This window comes from Rhipicephalus sanguineus, chromosome 10 (assembly GCF_013339695.2).
Source record: "Rhipicephalus sanguineus isolate Rsan-2018 chromosome 10, BIME_Rsan_1.4, whole genome shotgun sequence".
Taxonomy (NCBI): Eukaryota; Metazoa; Arthropoda; class Arachnida; order Ixodida; family Ixodidae; genus Rhipicephalus; species Rhipicephalus sanguineus.
In genome coordinates, this window is record NC_051185.1 from 8,420,637 (window position 1) to 8,442,746 (window position 22,110).

The window sequence follows — 22,110 nt, forward strand, 5'->3', positions numbered from 1 at the left end:
CAAAGCGCAACAGAGGCCCACGAAACCCTCGCCCTATTGCCACAACGAATAAGCTTTCCTTATCTGTTATTTTCACTAACGCCCGTAGTTTTCTTCCAAAGCGTGAAGAGATATCAAGTCTTGTTTCTTCATCTAGCAGCAATTTACTAATCATAACAGAAACGTGGCTCACGGGCGCCATCAGTGACAACGAGGTATTATCAGACTTGCCAAACTTCGAAGTTCATTGTCATGACCGCCTAGGAACACGAGGTGGGGGAGTTTTTATAGCATTCAGCAAGCAATTACCTTGCACAACAATTGCACCTCCTGTTGGCCTCGAGATAGCCTGGCTACTTCTCCGCTCATTCCCACAGGCTGTCCTGCTGGGTGTCTGTTATCGACCCCCTGTTAACAGCCCCGATTTTCCTGCAAAGTTAAACAGCGTTTTGTGCCAGGTTACAGCTGCGCATCCTAATGCTCATATTCTTTTATTCGGCGACTTTAACTTCCCTGGTATTAACTGGCGTAATCTATCTTCCGGAGCGTCAACTAACGCTGAAGCTAGAGATTTCATCGACGTCTGTTTAAATTTTAATCTTTCACAGCTTGTTATTGAACCAACACGTGTTTCGGGTGACTGTGCGAACGTCTTAGACCTTGTACTAACTAATCATCCAGACAGCTTATCATCTTTAACCTTTCTTTCTGCTATCAGTGACCACAAAGTACTTCACGCCACATTTTTATTTTCCGCACCACCACGTGCAACATGTAACAAAACAATCAGCCTATACGATAGAGGAAACTTCCGAGCCATTAATGACCATGAATGATTAATGAGTTAACCGCCTTTCTATCTCACTTTGAGTCTCGATTTCACGAACGATCTATTGGTGATAATTGGGTGCTCTTTAAAAGTAAAATGATTCAATTAGCAGACAAACACATACCGAAAACTACCTTCCGTGAGAATCGGCAGAATCCGTGGTTCACTAATCAATTAAAGCGTTTAGAAAATAAAAAGAAAAGACTTTTCCGAGCTGCTAAACAGAGTACGAATGCTAACGCTTGGGAAAAATATTATTCTGCCGAAAAAATGTACCTATCTGCTGTTCGTGGTGCCAAGCATGATTTTTTTAACAACGACTTACCCAAAATTCTTAGAGAAAACCCGAAGAAATTTTGGCAGGTAATAAACCCAAGTCATGTTCGCGCCATAACACTTGCTGATGATTCGGGGAACATTATGTCTGATACTGACTGCGCCACAACTTTTAACAATGCCTTCGTCTCAGTTTTTACTAAGGATACTAGTGCTCCTCTGCCATTACTGTCTAGCAACATAGTATCTAGAATGCCGGCCATTACGTTCAGCGTAGATGGTATTTCAAATGTGATTGATAACCTAAAACTTTCGTCCTGTGCCGGTATCGATGGTATTAACTCAAAACTCTTAAAAAACACTAAGGATATATCCTCGGCATTTTTGTGTCTGTTGTTTGCTCAGTCACTTTCAGTAGGTTGCATCCCTCACGACTGGAAAGTGGGGAAAATCATTCCCATCTACAAAGCAGGTAACCGGCTTCACCCGCTAAATTATCGCCCCATCTCCCTCACGAGTTTGCCAAGTAAAATCATGGAGCACGTCATTTACTCACTCATTATGGACCATTTAGATGCCAATCAATTCTTTCATCCTGCACAGCATGGATTTCGTAAGGCCCTTTCTTGCGAAATACAGCTAGCTCTTTTCATTCACGACCTTCATACGAATCTTGACTGTAACAAACAAACTGACGCTATCTTTCTCGACTATCAAAAAGCTTTTGACAAGGTTTCTCACCGACACTTGTTACATAAACTTTCCTTCTTAAACTTAAACTCCGACGTACTAAAATGGCTTGAAGCATTCTTAGTCAACCGCTCGCAATTCGTCAGCGTGAGTGATCAGTCCTCCGTCCCACTTCCGGTTACTTCAGGTGTCCCCCAGGGGTCCGTTCTTGGCCCACTTCTTTTTTTGATATATATCAATGACTTACCCCTCCATGTAACTTGTAAAATGCGTATGTTCGCAGATGACTGAGTGATTTATCATACCATTAACAATATTACAGACGCAGATACGTTGCAGCAAAACCTTAACCATGTACAGACTTGGTGTACCCAGTGGCTAATGACACTTAATCCAAAAAAATGTAAACATATGTCATTTACCCGTAGTCGCAGCCCCATTCCTCCTTCTTACACAATAGCCAATAGCCTCATTGAAACAGTCCCATCATTCAAGTACTTAGGAGTCTTAATTTCATCTGATCTTAACTGGGGCACACATATCAACAGCATTCTATCATCGGCGAACCAATCACTAGGCTTTTTGAGGCGCCACTTACGTCATGCCCCACGCGACGTGAGACTACTAGCGTACATATCACTAATCAGGCCTAAAGTTGAATATGCTTCACCAATCTGGGACCCATATCAAAAATACCTCATCAACGCACTTGAGTCATTTCAAAATCGCGCAGCAAGATACATTCATTCATCCTACTCGTATGACGTAAGCATATCAGCCTTAAAAGAAAAATCTAAATTACAATCACTCCTACACCGTCGTACGATAGCCAGCCTTGGTCTTTTTCATAAGTTTTTCTACAGTTCACTTAACCGCATGCCGTACATCACCCCACCAGCAAGAATATCGCAACGCACTGGTCACCAGCTACAGGTTTTAAAAACGCGTTCACGCACAACTACTTTCTCTGCATAATTTTTTCCTCGAACAGCGTCAGAGTGGAATGCCCTTCCGCACCATGTTGTATCTACAAATAACAACCATATGTTTATTGCTGCTGTGTCTTCTGTTTTACCAAATTAGTTGCCATTGATTGTACTTAACGCGAGTATATATTTATACAACGGTTTATTGTTTTTATGTTGTATTTATGTGTACAGCGTTATTTTTGTGCAATATTTTTCAACAGTTATTACGTTATAATTAGCACATTATGTTGTTTCTCCTAATGTTGCCAAATTAATTACCTAGCGCGTGTTTTTGTTTTCGTTTTCGTTTGCACAGTGTATCAACATTTTGCTTTTTTCCTCCTCTTTTTACAAAGTTCATTGGTTTTTATTTGGAATTACCCATCACATGATGTACCCCACCCCTTATGTAACACCCCTAACGGGGCCTTTAAGGAAAATAAACTGAACTGAACTGAACTGAGATCAGCAATTTCGATGCTTTCGAAGGCTTCCTTTCGAATGCCTCGTGTAGCTATCTTTTTGCTCGCCACGACGGTCGTTGTTGACGACGCGCTCCACTGCTCTAAATGTTTCATCATGCTAGATCTCATGGATAGTGGAGACGGCCCACCTTAAAGAGAAATCGCAATTTGTAAGGCTCTCGTCTATCCCTACTGCTATATGCATCGGAAAAAAAATATTACGGAGAAAAACCGCTCCTACAAGGAGCTTATGAATAGCCTGTGACCTTCATTGCAGGGCCCTCATGTATAGTCAATACGAAGTCGGCACAAATTTCTCTCAAGAGAATCTTGGCTCCCGCATCTCGAGTTCTCGGCGACCTCTCCCAGTGACTGAGCACTCTGTTGAGCTTGGCGAAAGGCTTTATAATATCAACACACTTGCTTCTTCGCCCCTCGCTCCCTCCCTTTCTCCACTCTATCTTTCTCTCTCTCTCTCACACACACACACACTTTACCTACATGACATCATGCTTTTGCGGCGACTGCTTGAATATGTGCCCTTAGCATGAACCACCCGTTTGAATACATGTACTTTTTTTTTAGTTATGTGCTTTTGTTCAGCCTGCTTGAACATGCGCTCTGTAACTGTAACCTATTTGTTGTATTGTAACTCCCCTATGCAATGCCTGCTCAGGCCTTTAGGGGACTTGAATAAAAAAGAAAACGTAGACGCAGGCTGCCCAACCCAGCTCCCATGCCTTCGCGTAACTCATGTCGCCAGTTTTCCGAATGAGACACGCTACTGCGCACTCCCACTTGCAGTCTACCCTTCTAAAACACCTATTATAATTCGCCGCAAGAGTCTGGCTCTTTTGCCAGGCTGTCAGAACTCGACAAGCGCAGAGACGAATACCATCCGAGCCGCCTTGAAGGTAACCCTGCCCCTGAAACAAACAGAGAAAAAAAAAAGAACGAGTGAACGAAAGGAAAACACCGTAGAGGAAAGAAAAACAATACGAGAGAAGAACAAGGAGCGGTTTCTTCGTTTTATCTCGGCTGTAGCCTCCGCAGAGCCCTCTTCTTTCTTCTTAGAAGTACGGCTTGGCCGAGGTCCGGCCTTGAAGGTGTGTCACTTTGCGAGCCGCTGGGACCGCTTTTACTTTCAGGCTGCTCGCTAGCTGGCTTCGTCTTACACAGTTGCGCCGCATTGCTTGTTGTTTTTTGCAGGTTTTAATTTCGTTTTCGTATTTTAGCGTTCCGACTGTCCGCACTCGCGTCGCTTCTCCACCCGAGGCGAGCGGAGAACGCGCAGGGTGTCCGCGCGAAGAAGCGACTACGGCGCGAATTCGCAACCGCCGGAATGCGGCGGATTGCGAAACGTCGCTGACCATTTGAAGGAAGAAACGAATAAGATAGAAAGAAACAAAAAAAAGGCGGAGTGTCCGCGTGTGTGTAATAGCGTCAAGAGCGGAACATGCCTGAATGCCTTTATTCAATCCAAGCACCGGTCTGTTGGGACGCGCCTGCGAAGCGTCGTATATATATACGCGCGGATAGAACGTACACGTGGTGGTGGGAGTTGTTTTTCGCTGCCTTTTCTCTGCGCCAGCATAGCTCGGACGGCGGATACACGCGTCGAACGGTCACGCTCGTCTGACTCGGACACTATAGTGTCACGCGAAGGACACATACTTGCGGATGATTCGAGCGTCAAAGACGCGGCACAAAAGATTTCTAAACATCGGCTTTCGCCTCGGCTGTTTGGGTGTATGCGAACCATGAAGAGGAGCCTTTCAAAAAGTTTCTGAGTGGTTTTCGGGGCTTTACGCTCCTTTCATCGCTGGCTTTTACAGTGAAAGCGAGTTGACTTGAGAGGGAACTGGCAATGACCGCGAAAGGAGAGGTGAAACAAGGAGTGTAACAATACGTTACTGAAAGAGGCTGACATGAATGAGTGACTAAACGAGTGTGTAACTAATGGCTCACTTAAGATTATCAGGAAGTGGAGTTGGTCGGTTGACGTAGAGCGCAGAGCAACAGATGATATATTTCAGCTTAACAAGTAGGTTGCTAAACGAAGGAATAAAATACTGGTAGACTCCAGCGGAGTCGATAGCGAGATGGAAATCAGAACTTTGCAGCCGCAGGATGTAGTCAGCAGGCGCTAGGATTGCGGATGGCTGAAAAACACATTTATCCTGCAGTGAACACTAAACGGCATGACAGCGAACGATCCTGTGAGATCTTGACGCTTTCGAATGGTCTTAAAGTATTTGTCATAGATAACCAGTGTAGCCCATCCCATAAACGCACGTTTGCATCGGTATGTGCAGGACTTGAGTGAGTGAGTGAGTGAGTGAGTGAGTGAGTGAGTGAGTGAGTGAGTGAGTGAGTGAGTGAGTGAGTGAGTGAGTGAGTGAGTGAGTGAGTGAGTGAGTGAGTGAGTGAGTGAGTGAGTGAGTGAGTGAGTGAGTGAGTGAGTGAGTGAGTGAGTGAGTGAGTGAGTGAGTGAGTGAGTGAGTGAGTGAGTGAGTGAGTGAGTGAGTGAGTGAGTGAGTGAGTGAGTGAGTGAGTGAGTGAGTGAGTGAGTGAGTGAGTGAGTGAGTGAGTGAGTGAGTGAGTGAGTGAGTGAGTGAGTGAGTGAGTGAGTGAGTGAGTGAGTGAGTGAGTGAGTGAGTGAGTGAGTGAGTGAGTGAGTGAGTGAGTGAGTGAGTGAGTGTAACGTAACGTAACGTCATTTAATGTAATGATCCACGTTGAACAGGAACATGAATGTGTATTTCTCAAACCGTGTCGATTTCACGTTCCTTTGAAAGACTGAAACTACAATTCTCAGACTTGGCCCTCGAGAGTCACCATAAATTGACAGTGTCCGCTTGGTGCTATATTTTTCACTGATAAAGAAGTGCTCCCAATTGTTCTAGATAAAACAAAAATTAAGCATAGCAAGTTCTCAAAACTCGCCCTGCACGATACTGGTGAAACTGCAAGACGATGCTTCCAAATCTGTGACGTCACTCTTACGTTACGAAGCTGGGGCTTGGGAGCAAAGTTCGCGAAAACCTAGTTGAGCATTCCCTAAGTAAGAAAACGTTTCCCTCTAAGTAAGCATGAATGTAGACTATAGCAAATATACTTTACCGGTACAAGGTTTTATTCGTGGGATTTGACACGACGCCTTAATAATATCTGGGGTTTAACGTCCCCAAAACCACGATTTGATTATGACAGACGCCGTAGTGGATGCTCCGGAAATTTCAATCACCTGGGGTTCTTTAACGTGCACCTAAATCTAAGTACACGGGCCTCCGACATTTTCGCCTCCATCGAAAATGCAGCCGCCGCGGCCGGGATTCGATCCCGCGACCTTCGGGTCAGCAGTCGAGCGCCATAACCAATAGACCGCCGTGGCGGGGCGTTGACACAACGCCTCTAGCGAGAAAATAAAATCATATTAGAAGATGTAAATAAGCGGATGCAATCTTTTGTTATTAAAGAAATGGCAGAGTAAGTTAGCGCATTTTCGCGTTCATTATTCAACGAGTAGAATTCATTCTAACATTAGGCTATAGGTCGGGCTCACTGAACACCTGAGTTATTCATCGAAGCAAGTTTATTGTTACTGTTTGTTGTCTGTTATTTTTCTTTTAGTTCCGCTGACACCAACTCACGTTTTCTTCTGCTTTGCAGGTTTTCAGCACCGCGGTATGTCTCTCGCCAATAACAAGGAAAGCGACGCCCTGAAAAATAGGTTGCCAGCTTCTTGCCAACGTAAGAGTAAGTTGGTGTCCATCTCCTTTTCCTTGTGCTCTTGGTGCGTGGGCACTTCCTCGTCAGGCAACCTTGGCGTTCATTCCCATCACTCGAATATTTGCATTCTTGACGAAAAAGGTCAACTGGTGCACTCGAAATAAGCGTAATTTTTATGTGGACTATCTACACTGGAAGCAGGCCCGTAGCCAGAAATATTTTTTTTTTTTTTTGGGGGGGGGGGGGGGGGCACTTGCTAAAAGCCTTGACTATTTGAGAAAAACTGCTGTTTTCATGATTTATTTTCGATAAAACACCATGTGTCATCAAAATTTCGGGGGGGGGGGGGGTCGGCTACGGGCCTGACTGGAAGTATTAAAAATGAACAGAGCTTGAAGCAGGTAAAACATTCTAAGCGTCATGATTTCCCAGAAATCTCATGACTGAGAAAAGATACAGCGCCGTCGTGATGATTTGTAACTAAAGAAAGAAGTTTCATGCGTGGTTCCATTTAAGGTAAAAAATCTACGTCGATTGCGTAAACACTACAAGTTACAACAGGAAATAACGTCTTTCTTTTTTCTGCCTTACAAGGCCGCACTGCGTGCGGCTCATCATTTGTGCATTTACTCTTTATGCGAATCTAAGGGGCATCGTACAATGAACGTGCTGATTCTCGTATTTTCACGCTTGAACATTTTTTGCCGTTCCCACAAAGACTTATACAATAAATAAGCCATATATATCTTTTTGCCACTATATCCTCATCGCTTAACATTGGTTTCGATATATGGTGCATACCTTTTTTCTATGGGTCCGCTTGCATTTCTTGAAGTACGTTTCTCATGTGCAGATTTCGCTCCGTTTTATTATTTCCTGTGCCACTTGTATTTGTTGTAATATGTTTGTTAGGTGTGCTCCCTTTCTGAATAATCTCCGTGGAGGTTGCAGTTCGACTCTGGGTCACAGACTGCAGGCGCTTTCCGATTTTGTTGAAGTGCAAATGCGCTCCTGTACCGAGGAATAGTTTGACTATAAAGTCCACCACTTGAATGAATAAACTTTATTTCGGTCCCTCGGAACGCGCCCTAGCACGTTGCGGGCCGCTCCCACGTCGGAACAGAAAGACCAAGTCTCTCTGCTGCGCCACCACCACTTGGTAAAAAATTAATCAGTTGCCCTCGATTGTGATGTGTTTTGTAGCCTCCATTGTTGCTCACTGGCCCATTCACTCATCATTGATTGATTGATTGATTGATTGATTGATTGATTGATTGATTGATTGATTGATTGATTGATTGATTGATTGAGTGAGTGAGTGAGTGAGTGAGTGAGTGAGTGAGTGAGTGAGTGAGTGAGTGAGTGAGTGAGTGAGTGAGTGAGTGAGTGAGTGAGTGAGTGAGTGAGTGAGTGAGTGAGTGAGTGAGTGAACATAAAGTCCCGAAACATTGCTCGGGCTCACTCACTCACTCAATCACTCACTCACTCACTCACTCACTCACTCATCAATCGATCAGTCCTTGACTTTATTCATCTATTTATTTATTTATTTAATTATTTATTTATTTATTTATTTATTTATTTATTTATCAGAAACGGCGATGAGGCATGGGAAAGTCAGCCAGGTCATGACTCAGAACTAGCTGCCTGCACTGCTATCGCCAGTGCTCTACAGTTGACACTCATACGCCCTTCGCCAGCCAAATTATTAGAATAATAGCGGCGTTGGACGAGGTGACGACGCGTGGGACAGCTTTCCCACCACGTCACGAAATCACTCCTCTATAGGCACACGTCACGAGAACCATTCAACGTGAAAGAACTCTCAAATCATTGTCATTGGAGGGCGGAATCGTTGATTTACAAGTAACAGAAAGGCGTCCGATCCTTGTTCTAGCGGACGAGGAAGTGGGTAACCACGCCCCTTTCCGAGACCTTCCAGCCAGCAGTCACGTTCGAAACGCACTCGGAGCACGCAAGCCAGAGACATGGTCATTACTCGGCAGCCCGCCAACGGTGCAAGGGAAAAGGGATGCGAGCAGCCCGAGGGCAGTTAACTCGAAACACCTACCGGAAAGAAAAGACTACAGTTGTGCACGGCCTGGCTTCCTGGACGCCTTCAAGGTTTCGGCGCGAAGGGATTGTTCGTCTTCGTCAAGGTGGCCCTACGTCCCGATATTGACGTCTCTATATTACTTTTACAACCGCTTAAGTGGCCGTGCCTCATTGGAACGTTCGTCGATGGCAATTACCCGATTGTTCGCCGAGAAGCCTGGGGCAATCTAACAAGCAGCCCGGCCTTCTCAATATACCGAAGCATCTATGGAAGCCGCATCGGCTACTTTAATTACGGCTCTTCCGTATATTAATTAACGCTCTCGCAGATTCCATCTGTGTGTTTCCGAAATCGGCATTGGCACTGCTGACCAAATCGTGACAGATGCATCCGTACGTTCGCGTATTATACGCATACTTTTACGTCGGACCAGACGTCTTCGTAAACACTTCTGGGTGTGTCGTATACGTACACGTGTGCAAAACTTGGGACCCAAACCGGCCTATGTAATAAGATTTAGGTGTACGTTAAAAGGGCACCACGGGGTCGAAATTTCCGGAGCCCCTCCACCACGGCGTGCCTCATAATCATATCGTGGTTTTGGCACGTAAGACCACATAAATTATATTGCAATCAAATCGCACATGGCATACATTATTTTGCTGTGCATTATAAGTTCTTTATTCACAATTAACTTTCTATTTCTTTCTGTCAAACCTACTTTGATAATTTTCCTTCCTCACTGCCAGATCTGTAGAGCTTATATCTGAAGGAAATTTCATCACAGCATTGTTGAGCACGTGGGTACCAGTACACAACGTCTAAAAGACAAGTCCACCTATCGAAATGTCGGCCAACCTGTCTGAGGAACTTCATTGCGGCTCACACAACCTCTTCAGCTCAAGTGAAAAAAAAAAGTAATGTCGAAATTCTGGAATAACTCTTCACACCTATAAAGTCAGCGCAGCGCCTATAACTAGAAAACGTTTACGAAACTGCTGCGGTGACAATTTTTTCGCGAAAGAGACGAAGTGCGGACAGCCGTAAAGGACGAAGAGTCCCAAGCAACAGGACGTTTCAATCACATACGACGGCATCTAAGATGAGCTACAAGCAACTCTCTAGAGTTGCTTCTATCAGCGGGGAATACCCAGGAACACTTCCATTTTACACGTGCCTCGCTGTCTGTCGCCTTCGATCAAGAAAGGCAATTACGGAGTTCTTTTCAATAGAGCCAGACAGGCTATTACGTTCTTTTTTTCATGTTCGTTCGGCGCGTCAACTCGTGGCGCGTAACAGTTTTCATCACTGTGTGGGTGCGAGCGATCGTCATGCGTGACCGATGCTTTCCCGAACGAATCCAGCCGTGACTGACGGCTGGTTTCGTTATCCCGCGCTTCTCGAAACTTGGCCAACGGGGAAGCCGCGCGCTCGCTGGGAGAGAGTGACAGCAGCGACACTCATGGCAGGGGTGGTAGGCTACGGCAGTTTTGTGCGGGTAGGAGAGAACGGGCTCGATGGGCGCGACTGTTTTGTTTCAGAGCGCAATGGTTCATCGGTGACGGTGACATCGTACAAAAGAAGTTCTGGGCGTTGGCGATGCGTTGTTTTCTGTCTAATTTTTTTTTGTCGCTTGTTTAGTTTGTTCGCACTTGTCGGACGTAGTTTTCGGTGTCGCTCAAGCGTTGATAGACTCGCTGCTATTTCCCGGGTCGTTATACGCTCCGTCGCAAGAAAACTGTGCAGCACTTCAAACGCTGTACTGTGATGAAAAACATTCTGTAGAGTCGGCAGACTAGTTATATGCTTCCTGCATTACAACGCCGTCGCCATGACCAGCTTTCCATTTTGCTGCACATAAATAGGAGGAATCTGCAGGCACCACTTCGCTTGTCGTGCGTAACTTCATGTTAGCTGTAAGTTGACTGTAAGCGTGTATGTATATATCAAACTTACGACCCACATTGACCGTCACTCGTTTTAGAGCAGATTTGCTGGCGATGTGCATAAACTGTCATAAGATATTTCGTATATACTGCTACGAATCCTTTTCTTTCTGTCTGTGTGTAACCTCTGACACACTAAAGATAATATGTGAGTGATCGTGTCTAATGTAGAAGTTCACGGGAACATGAAAGCTAGAAGAGATGAAAAATTCTTGAACACAGAGTGTCGCTGGAGCCAACATTTCCACAAGCGGAGTTGTAATCTTCAAGGCTGCAACTTCAAGGCTCCAGCGACACTCCGTGTTCAAGAATTTTTCATATCGTGTCTATTTGGATACGTTCATATACTCTCTATAACAGCCCTTTAAAATCTTATATCTCGGAGTGACTTGCCATAAACAGTAATACCTAGCTACAGTTTATGTACACTGTCACATGCAAGTTTCCATACCTTTTTTTTTTTTTAATTTGATAGGGGAAAAATTACAATGTATGTATCGATCAATTGTGGCTATCGCGCACGCTATCATGGAAACGTAATGATCACGAACTGCTGTTCATACAATTTTTTCATGGTTCTTTTATTCCCATTACCTCGAATGATTGGAACCGCCTGCCCACCTCCATTGCCCAACTGACCACTGTCACTGCTTTTAAGACTGCTGTTGAAAGCATTGTATACTCTTAGCAGCCTTTTTTTTTTGTTCCTGTTGTTCTCTTCATCTTCTATATATTGTACCCACTCCCTTATTGTACCACCTTCGGGTCCTGAAGGTACCGAAATAAATAAATAAATGAAATAAATAAATAAATGAAATAAATAAATAAATAAATAAATAAATTCGACCATTTGTTTTTCTGACTGACACCAGCAGTATCTTCTTTAGCGCTGCTTGGTATTAATAAAGCAATCGACGGATGCCTCGTTCTGGCAGACCTCCGGGGTCAATGCCTGGCCCACTGCGACGCAATCCAGGAAAAGCATGGAGAGGGTGAAGGTCGCTGACTGGGAAGTTGGAACGCTGGTGCGTTCTATAAGCACACACCTACAGTGGCTTAAAGGCTGAAGAGTTCCGTTATTGGGCTGGCACCTCCCTCGATTAAGCAGGCGCATTTCGATACTCCTGTGTCGCGACTTTATCTTCGAGAACATTGGAATGAATTAAAAAATAATACTATTTATTTCGCTGCTACACTGTGATATCAGATAAAGAAAAATACACCGCGTGGTCTGAATTATTCTGTGCCAATCACTTCGGTGTTTATCAGTTATCATGGCGTAGCTCTAGCCTGAAAAACACAGATTGATCTTATCAAGGCGAAGCCTTGGATGCCTCATCAAACGCGACGAATTGATCGTCGGCGGCGTCGGTGTCAACACGAGTGATGCAAAAAAAATCATGATCACATGATAACGCCACCACGTGACGTCACAGATCGCCAAAATGTGTGACGTCAGACTGACCTTATTTTGACGTCACACAACGTGCCGTCACATGATGACGTCATTACACGACACCGTCGCTTAGTCAAAGGTGGGTCGATCACGGAGGCAGTGCGCAAAATCGGGTGAAGTACAGAAAGCTTGCAATGCTTCCGAACCTGGAGGCAGTGAAAAACCACGTTAGGTGCAGAAATATCTCGCAGGGAGGCGGGGGAGGATCAATACAACTGAGATGAAATAAGAACACAGCTTTCTTTTTCGAGTCGACTTACGTGATGCATAAGGGGCCTTGTGAGTTTTTTGTATTCCGTGTGCTGCTGTGCGTACTATTTCTGATTGAAGCCATTCAATCTGGTGTCATTACTGCCACTACGTCATGTTGTTAAACATTTGAACTTTAGACATCTAAACTTGTGTGTTAATGGGGTGCGTTTCCGCAATAAGACTGATTACAACCCTCTCCCCCCTCTCCAATTTTTTTGCGGAGCCTTTCCCGCTCAATTAATCAGCCATATAGTATTTTAACTCCTTCAACGTCGTAGTTTACGCTAATATCCCATGCTGGCTGGTTTCCTGTAAGTTTGGCCTTTGGCGGAGCAATTACAGTTTAAGTCGTAGTATACCTCACTTTTTTGTTGTAATCTTGCGGGCCCACAGCTGTCGCAATGTTGACACATTCGAATGGAAGCCGCCAGAACAGCGCTACGTCCCTTTAACTTTGGTTCTTACAGACCTATAGAAACAGTGGTTTCTAAGCTGCTTAATTTTTTTTTTTTCAGTTCTTATCTTCGCGTAGCGTCGTACGCTTTGTTCTGGCTTCTCTCGTGGTCTGTCGAAGTTGTTTTCGTCGCCGGACACCCGCGTCCGGTGTTAGACAGCGTCCAGACTACAGCTGACTTTCCTGATTTGCAACCTTGGTCGTGTACGCAGAGTACTAGACCGTGTATGCGGAGTGCGCGTAGTGTATACACACGACGAGCTTCGGAGGCGCGCGCGCACACTCCCAACGCACGCACACGTCGCACAACACACGAGAGCGTAGTAGAAAAACAGTCGCCATTGTCTTTTCGTCCCCGAATAAGAGAATCGAATAGTAACGAAGAACAGGAAAAAAAGTAAAAGAAAGAAGAAAGAGAAGAATACTTCGTGGATGGTTCCTCTTCGACGACGGCCTCCACTGGAAACGAGAATATAAGAACAGGAATAAAAAATGACAAGCCTTCCTAAGCCCCCTTTTGTTTTGGCTGCGCAAGCGGCACTCGTACGCCCACTCGTCCTATCTTGGTGCTGAAGAGGAGAAGAGAAGAAGCAGTCACGTGACGCACCCATGAATACGCTCAAACCCACGACCATGGACTGAGTGTCGTGCGAAGAAACGTGGCGATCGCGTGCCTCGTCCTGATTAAAAAAAAAAAAAAGAACTTGGTGACTCGCCACTCATTGAACAAGGAGACGAAGAGAAAGAAAGATGGTGAGAGCAATAATGACGAAGAGCACATGGAGGGTGTGGAACGCTATAAGTAAGAACGAAATAGGCTGCATAAACAATTGCAACTCAATAGGTGCGCCACGGTGACTCGGCTGGCGAAGTTGACAGAACGACGGTATACACCCACGAATGACTTCATCGTGTAGGTGGGTCAGACGCCCCGCCGGGTTCGCGTGCGTACTACGAATGTTGGCAGCGGCGTAAATGACATGGCGCGTAGATTAGGCGCCGCAGAGTACACGTTAGCAATAGGAGGTGTTGAACGACGACGCGGGCGGTGTGACGACGACACTTCAAACACGTTATCTCATGGCGCATTTAATACAGTGGTATAGCATATGATTCAGGAATGTAGCCAAGATTTTATGGGGGTTTGGAGAGGTGGGAGGAGGTGGTACTCGATTCCTGTTTATAGGTATTACGATTATGAAAAATATATTCGATTATGGCGGTTATTGGCTTGTCTACGATAAAATGCGCTCATTGCATGCGAGAGAAGTGAGAGAGTACGTGAATTACCTGCGTCAGTAACGTTAGGCCCATGCTTGTACAAGTTCATAAACTTCCACGAATCTATACTAATAATAAATATAATTCTTTTTACTTGACGTCACGAGTAGTAAAACCATCTCCGCGTAAATAATTTATTTCTTTCCGATAAGCAGAGATTGTGCTGCCTTCACAGAGCAATCAATTAATCAAGCTACTAAGTTTAAAGGGCATAATCCTCACAAAAACAGTGCGAATATTTATTTATTTATTTATTTATTTATTTATTTATTTATTTATTTATTTATTTATTTATTTATTTATTTATTTATTTATTGTTTGTTTATTTGTTAAAGACAATTAATAGATTGTCTTGGGGAACACGGCTAAAAGCAAACATTTGCTCGACTGCTGACCCGAAGGTCGCGGGATCGAATCCCGGCCGCGGCGGCTGCATTTTCGATGAATGCGAAAATGTTTGAGGCCCGTGTACTTAGATTTAGCGCGCGTTAAAGAACCCCAGGTGGTCGAAATTTCCGGAGCCCTCCAGTACGGGCGTCCCTCATAATCATATCGTGGTTTTGGGTCGTTAAACCCCAGATAATATGTTAAAAGCAAGCATTTGCAAGGCTAGGCCGTGCAATAGCAGCAGTATTGCAGCAATGGCAGAAAGACAATAAGACATCATACATGGCATAAATCTAGCACATATGCCTCTGAACATTTCAATAAACAGTACACGAAAAAGAAAGATAGAAACTACTATCTGTATACAGTTTGCTAGGCACATGATACAAAAAATAAACGTGAATTATTTTATAAATTCTGATCTTCGTTTGTTTCACTGCAACGTGGTCTAGTTGTCAGACTTTTACAGAAGTTATAGCCTGCCAAATTACCATGGCATATTTACAGAAAAGCAGTTTAGTTTTGCCTTTTATTGACCCTTTAAAGTTACCGCAAGCGCGCGGTCGCAGAGTTAACTATCTGTTCGCGTTACAAAACCGACTGTTTGCACAGATGGGTAATCACACGAGAGTGACACGACAAGCGTGAGAACGCTTGGTCACGTGACTAGAAAAAGGCACGTTTCGACAGACCGCTTGATTACTGTCGTGCGTTCCTTGAAGAGTCCGTGTGTGGTCATCGTGTGCACCTCGCAATTCTCTGCGTCGCAAGCCTTCATTAGGAATTGTCGGTGACGTGGCCCCCTTCGTGCTGTTCGGTTGTCGAGATGACCGGATGCGGAGGTGAGTGTGCCCTGACTACTCGGTGCGACAAAAACAAGGGTTAATTTGGAAAGAAAGCCACTGGGGCGGCCTTTCTTTACCTGCTTATTTGTCTATGTGCGTACCAGCGTCCTATTTCGGTACAATCAACTTTTAATTGAAATGAAGCACCACCGAACAAAAAGCGGATGGCAAGAACGAGAAAGACGAGACGTGCAGTCAAGCAAGTAAATACAATAAAAAGCTTTTTATATCACATATAGCTATAAAAATGTCTAGTAAATAATATCTTACAGTAATCTTTCGAATTCTAGAAAACATAGATATGAAAACCTACACGCACTCACGCACGTACGCACTCACACGCACACATACACACACACAAATATGCAGCTAAACAGTAAGAACAACACAAGCGTGTGCATGATAATATGAACGTAATAATATAATTTTCGGGGTTTTACGTCCCAAAACCACAATATGATTATGAGGGACGCCGTAGTGGAGGGCTCCGGAAATTTCGACCACCTGCAGTTCTTTAACGTGCGGCTAAATCCAAGTACACGGGCCTCTAGCATTTCGGCTCCATCGAAACGCGTCCGCCGCGGCTGGAATTCGATATCGCGACCATCGGGTCAGTAGTCGAGCATAACTACTAGATCACCGCATCGGGTGTGACGTCAACGTAGAGATTATTAAAAATGTATGTACTGTTCATAGAGACGGGGCCCTATCTTTAACGAAAAGAATCAGGCGCAAAAGAGACGAACACAAGAAGTGACATGGACGAACGGCGTTCGTCCATGTCACTTCTTGTGTTCGTCTCTTTTGCGCCTGATTCCTTTCGTTAAACATGCACCAACTAGCCCAGCAAAAAGTTCTACTTGGAGGGCCCTATCTTGTTCAGACAACAACGATATGTGTCTGCCATTGCTCTTTATTTGCCAAGAAAAAAAGTGCACTTTGTCTCGATTTTTCCATTTCTAATCATTAGAAGCAGTATTTGCTGAAACACCTAGCATGCCCACACAACGTTCTTATTTCTATGCCTGATGACAATGACACTGCATTGAAAGGTTTGACCGAAGAACATGTTTCGTACATTAAGGATTCGCTAGTGAATTCAAAAGCAGGTATCCTGCTCACGGGCTGAAGGAATATATTGAGCGAATGAATGAATGAATGAATGAATGAATGAATGAATGAATGAATGAATGAATGAATGAATGAATGAATGAATGAATGAATGAAGAGACTTGGTCACTTGGGATCATATTATAACTTTATTTATGAGACCAGCTTCGCGTTATAAATGTCAAAAGTCTGTCCATTATCCCGATCCGCTTTGCATTGCAAATGATCCTGCGTGGCCAACCATAGTTGTTAACCGAACAAAGTTAATTGGCCTAGCAATCTTAACACGCCGCCGCCTTCTCTTTGTATTGTTCGTATTATGCCGCTGCTATGCAAGCAACCGAATGCAAGCATGCAGATAGACTCTTGCGCGCTCGCTAACGTGGACGACCCTATTTGCGATGCCGTCCGAGCCGATGATAGCACCGGACGCAGTCCTTCAAATGTCAGTGACAACACGTACGCTGAGAACGGTTCAGACTGATGTAAACGAAGCATTACGACCTCGATAACATGTTACGGCTAAAATTAACGGCGTAGACTAACAACTCCACAGACGTTCGCTTCGACGAAAATATGTGAGGGGGTGCTTTCAGAAGCTGTAATTTGGTCGGCCTAACCGATAAAGATAAAAAGATATACATTGACATTGATATAGACTATAATCGGGCCGCTGATTCGTTGATTACGTACAGCTGCTTCTAATGTAACTTTGGAGAAGAACAATGGCGAGAACTTTGGGCACGACTGTAGGGCGTGGCACTCGGCAGCGTTAGCTCTTGGGGTGGGCCGTTGTTCTCCGCAGTAGAAATTATGATAATGACATCCGTCGTCGATTCGAGCGCTTAACGCTGCAACTCTTACACGTGGATGCACCTACTTTGGCGATACACAGGTGTAGGGGTGTCACGAGGTTCACGCAGGTCAAACTCAAACGTCACAAGGTCGTTGTGGAGTCATCGCATGCTCTCTGCGAGAAACCAATGTGCCTGCTAAAGTTCGTTTTTATCTGGGAATGTGTGCAGCATGTTCAAAGTGTGTTAAAGGGACACCGAAGTGAAACAAGAAATCTGTTTCGACTAAGAAATTATACCCTAAATAAATCTAGTGTCATTAATTTCACAACCACAGGTTTATTAATGGATCAGAAAAGCAATGTGAAAAGTTTCATCTCGAAATTTTCCGCCAAAATCTCCAATGGTGACGTGACGTATTTCAAAGTGTCTTTTTTTTTATATTTTGACCCCATTTGCTCCACGAGACTTCCTGAAACTTGGAATGTTAAGTCTCTGGCTCCCTTTTAGAAGACAATGTACTTCATTTTTCACTATGCAGGCCCTAGTAGACGCCGTTAAAATGTGGCATCGCGGTTACTGGTGCGTGAATTTCAATATGGCGTCGCCACCCGCATTTTTTTTTTTTGCATGTTTTCTCGCTTACCAAGCGTCTTCTTGCGACGAGCGTGAAATTTTGGAATGGTGAAAGAGTAATCTACTAATACGAGAAAAATAGTCTTTCTCTTTCGTGTCCCTTTCACCTGATCGACTGTCGTAGAAAGGCTGACCTGTGTTTAGGTACTTATCTTTTTCAGTAGCAGTCCTGTCATCCTTGGAATGTAGGCATTGCTTCGTTAGGGGATTCTCGTCATGTGTTGTCAATGCTGAAGGCAGAAAACTGCTCAAACCATTTTGAATAGGTGATAATTTCTGGTACAGTGCGTTTTCAGTTCGTCAGTGCTATTTCTTTATTAGGTGTAAAAATTTCGACGAGGTATTCTGTTCATGTTCAGAGCCCACATTTATGGCTGTAAGAACACCTCGATGGCGACCCACGCAAATGGAAACATTGGCGCGTTACGTGAGAGCCTGCCACGTTGGCGCTTCCACGCGGGCAGTCACACTTGAATGTAATCACTAGGTCGGGTTTGACTTATACAAACTCGTGATGTTCTCAAACTTTACTTAAGTATTCAGGAATCCGAAAATGTGGCTTGTGGGGTCTTTGTTGTGTGTCGCTTCAATCGTGATAAATGTTATTGCTTCTCAAGTAAAAAGAAGAAACCGGTTTCATCTCTTGATGCCAACATCGCCGTATTTATTCGCGTGAAGAAGTCAAATTCCAAAGAAGTCCTTGTGCGTATATGTGCATTTTTGTGCGTTTCTATATTAATAATTGTTGGGGCCTTACGTCCCAAAACCACGATGTGAATATGAGGGACGCCGTAATGGAGGGCTCCGGAAATTTTGACCATCTGGTGTTCTCTAACGTGTACCTAAATCCAAGTACATAGGCCTCTAACATTTTCGCCTTCATCGAAATGCGGCAGCCGCGGCCGAGATTCGGTCCCACGACCTTCGCGTCAGCAGTCGAGGGCCATAACCAGTGGACCACCGCGGCGGGTGTGCGTTTCGTGTATTATCCTCCGTAATTTTCTCTACGATTGAAAGCATAACTTCATGTCAGTGTTTTTCAGGGATTCCTGTTATTCCTTTCTTTTCACTTTTTCTTTTCGTGCGAAGTGGAGTACAGCTATTGCCACCGAAGGTCACTAACCTTGCTTCAAAAACATCTCATTAAAAAAAAATAGGGTTAAATGTCTAAGGCACTTATCCGGGCTTATCAACACGCGGGAAAATCTCGATACCTCGATATCTCTACCCTTCACTAAAGTATATCTGGCGGGCGTGCCTTTTTGTTCGCGGTAGATTTCCATCTATCGGTTTCGGCACCTTCACTTGTCCCGCCTATTGAAGCGGGACAGTGTTTTTTCCGTCGGTGGATACCACGGATGACCTTCTGAAATCGCGAAGTGAGAGTCACAGGAACGGTCGAGGCACTGGCATAGGCGTGCACACGGGGGAGGGGGGCAGAGCCCCCCCCCCCCCATTCACCTAAGAGGGGGCGCAAAGTCTGCCTGCTTTCACTCCGTCGGGCCTGTCCCGTAATTGTTTAAAGATAAGGATTACTGGCACAGAGGTTTTTGACGATAATGGTGGCCAAAGGCCGCTCGTTGCATTCCGAGAATTGTTTACTTCCCGTCTTTACTCCCGAAAAGCCAGGGACCAAATGCAGGCCACTGTGAGAAGCGTGTCATAGCTCCATTTTCATTTTTTTTTCACCCACTGTAAAGCATGTTGGGTTTCGGACTCAACCAACGAAAGGGGGGGGGGGGTGTTGCGATGAATCTTCGCCACCCACCCCCCTAATGGGGAACCCTGCGCACGCCTATAGACACTGGCACCCGTATAGCTGCAGGTAAACAATCACAATAACGTGTGATTACGTCCATCCTTTCTCGGCCAGCGGTCACGTACACCGTCTCGAGCCTCGCGGTTTTGAATGGCCCCTGATTACAGCCATCTCGTTGTCGCACTTCCTGCGTTGCTCACCACTCCCGTGACCTTCAAGCTTATTAAGGGACGCCCAACACTTCAACCGGTGTTAAACACCAGCAGTCGCGTTTCCTGCGGCTTTAACTCTCTTAATTTAAGCGAAAATGAAAGTGTTTTCGGGATAATGAGTTGAAGGATACTGAATTATCCAAAAACTACACTTGTAAACACCAAGAGAACAAAATGCATGATCATTACAAAGCGAGAGTAGAGTACTCGGAAGGACACATATCAAGCCCAGTGGTTAATTGAGTGCAAGAGTAGCAGCAAGTTCAGCATTGTTTCAAACTTTAATTACTTATGTTTATCACGTAAATTTTGCGCCTGCGCATGTGCAGCGTGACGAATCGATGCCCTGTCCTCACTGCTTTTTTTTGTTCCCTGCTTCGTATGTGTGTTTTTGCTCTTTAATATCTTTCTATGCGCAGATCTGCTAACCGCTGTAACACACAACGAGTTGAACTCTATAGGCATTTTCTGCAGGTTCTGTAAGTTCAAATTCTCTCTATCGCTATGGACCATTTTCTGTATACAATACACAGTGGATACGTATAAATAATGATACATTTGATTCTGATTCTGACATAGCTTTGCAAAACAACATCAGCTGGCTGCACGAGATCTTTGCTGCTCCCCGAATCAGTCCTGACGTTTCGGGCTTGTTTAATACGTAATATAACTTAACGATACGTACAGAGTCGTCCACATTTAGAGATAGAGAAAGAGTGTGAGAGAATGCTCTTTATTGAAAAGCCGAGAAAAAAAAAGATTTATTTTATTTCACGGGGGAAATCTTGCCTTTATAACGCCTTATAATGATGCCAATAAATTAAAGAATGATTTTATTACTGTTATGTTGAACATCATCTAATATGAACTTTTGAACACTAATGAGATTATTCCCCTAACTGTGGCCGACCATGTGCATTTTACGCTACAGAGGCATGGTCGCCGTGCGTGTTCCTAGAAATCAAAGACGTCCCAAGTTCATGGTTGCAGGTACAGGACGCGTGAGAGGAGAACTTGTGGTAGAGCTGCGATTAGGCCGTCTCTGCGTTAAAGTGGAAAGATGGGCAAGTTGGCACTGGTTCATGATGTTGAACAGCGCAACGGACAAGGGGCGGTAGAAAAGAGAACAGGACAGGCGCTGACTCGCAACTAAGTTTAATCACACACGATCGGAGAAAACACTGAAAGAAACAAATAAAGAAGAAAAACAAGAAAAAACAAGAGAAGAATGCGATACAAACTACACATGGTTACTTCGCTCACATCGTGCCATCTCTATTTCCCTCTCAGATAGCGCATTGAGCAGCTCCGTCTCTGAGCTGTCCATATTCTCACTGTGGAACTCATCCCAAAGACACAGGCAGCTGGCTTTCTCATATTATTCTTGCGCGTAGTTTACTCAGTTTATACGGTCTATGCAGTCATTGTGAAAGGCTTTAATGTCACCGAGCTGGGGACAAAATCTCTTTTCTCGCTCATTTCCGAGCGTGATTTTTTTTTTCGTCTCTCGAACATTGAAAGAACGCACAGAGTGATATCCATTTGAAATAGAACAAAAGGTAGAAATGAAGCCAGTACTGGTATCAGAAAGAATGGTACAGAGATTTTTTGTCGTCAGCTCAGTGGCTTTGAACTAAGTTATAATAAAAATCGCGGCATAAGCTAAACCCAACGTAACGCTCAATTTAAAGGTTACTTGATGGGTATGGTATACCAGTAACCAAACCACGAAGCATACGCTGCATTCGCGTCAGTGCGCTAGGTCGCTGGTTCGACTACCGATTGTGGCGGCGGCAATTAACTGAGCGCGAAATGTGAAAACATTTATGAGTTGTGCTTGGTTGCACGTTAAAAAATTGACCGTTATTTTGGTAACACTAAGGAGAGCGTAGGCGAAAGTCTATGCTCTCACGTTTGATTGACTGTTAAATCACTTTACATGCGATTCACATGTAATTAACCTTAATCTACCTTTGATTTCCTT

The 22,110-nt window shown here is 44.4% G+C and overlaps 1 protein-coding gene across 1 annotated transcript in view; it reads left to right on the forward strand.

The window, feature by feature from the left end:
* The first annotated feature begins 6,897 nt into the window (after positions 1 to 6,897).
* LOC119406958 (uncharacterized) overlaps positions 6,898 to 22,110 on the forward strand; it is a 34,861-nt gene continuing 19,648 nt past the window's right edge. Inside the window, exon 1 of the mRNA XM_049419956.1 lies at positions 6,898 to 6,965. The gene's annotated coding sequence lies outside the window, so the exon portion shown is untranslated. The remainder of the gene's footprint in view (positions 6,966 to 22,110) is intronic.